We start from the raw sequence: 2,500 nt of genomic DNA, 5'->3' as shown, positions 1-2,500 counted from the left end.
TTAAGACCTCATCTCCCCCGGTCTGGTGGGGGGCTTTAGAGTCTAGCTGGTGAGACCCCTAAGCCTGGCAGTCAAAACACGCATAACTCTCCAACATGTGGTCTACGACACAGGTAAAGGGTTGGAGAGGGAAAGAGGGAGAAGCGTCAGCCTCTGTACATTCTCCCACTAAAAACGGAAAATGCGGTTACAATTACAATTACAATTAGGGCATTTAGCAGACGCTTTTATCCAGAGCGACTTACATCGTTTGGCTTTAACATAACTTCCATTGTAATGTTCTCCATGTGAACTATGAATGACGCTTTTAATGTGGTGGGTAAATGTAGAGAAAGAGAGATAGAGAGAGAGAGAGAGAGAGAGAGAGAGGGTTAGAGAGGGGAGGAGAGAGCGCGCGAGAGCAAGAGAGAGAGAGAGAGCAAGAGAGAGAAGGAGGAAGGGAAAGGGAGAGAGAGGGTGAGGCCATGATAGATAAAGAGAGAGGATAAAATAGAGACTCATTTATAGAGAGGATAAAGAGCGAGGCAGAGGTATGTTCTAGAAGGTTTACAGCTTAAGCCTCCCAAAAAATTGTTAGCCTTTAAAGGTTAACATAGGGGAAGCTGGTACTGGAATCTAGGGCAGAAAAGGGCTTTTATTCTGAAGCCATCGTTGTGTTTCGCGAAGGGGGGACGATGAGAAACAGAGCAACAGCAGGGACCGCTTCATAGTTTTCATCGAGAGGTCAAAGGTTGCATGCAAATATGAGATTGCTATCAACAAACAAGATTGACCCTAAACTGTTAAAGGACATCTCTGCGTACGATACGTCCTCAGAGGGTCACACGACAACAACCATATCCTCCCCCCGGGGCCCCGGCCCCAATCAAACCCTGATCCTCCCGGACTCAACCTTATAAACTATTTGGAGCAATTGCATTTTATTCATACATAGCGCAATCCGACTGTAATTGGGGGGATTTGAGGCCCCCCACTGTGTTCATGGGCAGTGCGGGATTAGAGCCTCTATCAGGGATGTCTGGGAGCAAGGACGGGCGGGGGTGGTGGTGGTGGTGGAGGTGGTGGTGGTGGTGGTGGTGGTGGAGGTGGAGGTGGTGGTGGTGGTGGTGGTGGTGGTGGTGGTGGTGGTGGTGGTGGTGGAGGTGGTGGTGGTGGTGGTGGTGGTGGAGGTGGAGGTGGTGGTGGTGGTGGTGGTGGTGGTGGTGGTGGAGGTGGTGGTGGTGGTGGTGGTGGTGGTGGTAGTGGTGGTGGTGGTGGAGGTGGAGGTGGTGGTGGTGGTGGTGGTGGTGGTGGTGGTGGTGGTGGTGGTGGTGGTGGTGGTGGTGGTGGTGGTGGTGGTTGTGGTTACGTCCTGGCACTTAATGTATGCACTAATTGTGTTTGCACGTCCTGGAACTTAAAAATAGTACTTAGCGTTGTGTAGTGTCTTATCCTAGCTATCTTTGTTGTATACGGGGAATGGGTTAACCTTGAGATTGTTAGTGGTTGGCACTTGGTTCTATGAACATCCTTACTGTACCGAGAGCGATATATTGTGATGTGCAGTCAACAATAGTATATCAAGTCAAAGAAGTGTAAAATCACCGCGCACTGGTATAAGCTGATTAGCTGATTTATTTTGTGAACGACGCGTTTCGCAGTTACTTCGTCGGGTTCACTCTTCCAATATTGTTATGTATAGAAATATTGTTGTTTCTCTTTCTTCTTACAAATGTACTTATTGTAAGTCGCGTCTGCTAAATGCCATGAATGTAAATGTGATGGGGTGATGAGGGTCATGGGATGGTCCCAGTTAGCAGACTGGGCTGATCGGTTGTTCCGGGGGTCAGAGGGGGAGACCCCATTAATCAGGCGGCCATCTTGTCTCTGGTGGCTCTTTATTTTGGGGCCGTTTGAGGAGACACAGGGGTCACGTCTGTTTTGACTCACTGCGTTGGACCCTCTGGCCAGAACCATTCAGGCCCCCCGACCCACACGGAAGCAGAGTCTCACGCATGGACTGACACGCAATCACAAACACACACATGGACACAGATACATACGCACACAAACGTGGACACACACACAGACGTGGACACAAACACACACACACACACACACACGGACACACACCCACACACAGATGTGGATACGTACACACACACACACAAACACGTGGACGCACACACACACCTATGTGGACACACACAAACACACATGGAAACACATACAAACACACAACACTCACGCACAAACACACATACACACACAAACACACCCTCCGAGTAAACAAAGTTTAATCAGCTCCCTCTCTCTCTCACACACAGCCCCGGTCAGGGGGGAGAGACAGCGTGATTCGACCAGCTCCCTGGGGTACCAGGAAGCGGAAGAGAGGAGACGGGAGGGCAACTGGTCTCTGGTGGGGGCCCCTGATGGGGCCCTCCCTCCCTCCTCTCTCTCCTCCCTCCTCCCTCCCTCCTTCCCCCTCCTTCCCGCCCTCTGTCCCCTCCTGTTCTCAGCA

The 2,500-nt window shown here is 50.8% G+C and overlaps 1 protein-coding gene across 1 annotated transcript in view; it reads right to left on the bottom strand.

Moving 5' to 3' along the window:
- Nucleotides 1-2,500, bottom strand: part of LOC307088706 (vasoactive intestinal polypeptide receptor 2-like) — a gene marked incomplete at its 5' end in the record, with an annotated part of 25,697 nt that overhangs the window by 17,200 nt on the left and 5,997 nt on the right. The window lies entirely within an intron of this gene.

Source organism: Pollachius pollachius (genome assembly GCF_949987615.1).
Source record: "Pollachius pollachius genome assembly, chromosome: 17".
Classification (NCBI taxonomy): Eukaryota; Metazoa; Chordata; class Actinopteri; order Gadiformes; family Gadidae; genus Pollachius; species Pollachius pollachius.
The sequence above is the reverse complement of the archived record's forward strand: the minus strand, read 5'-3'. Positions and strand labels throughout refer to the sequence as shown.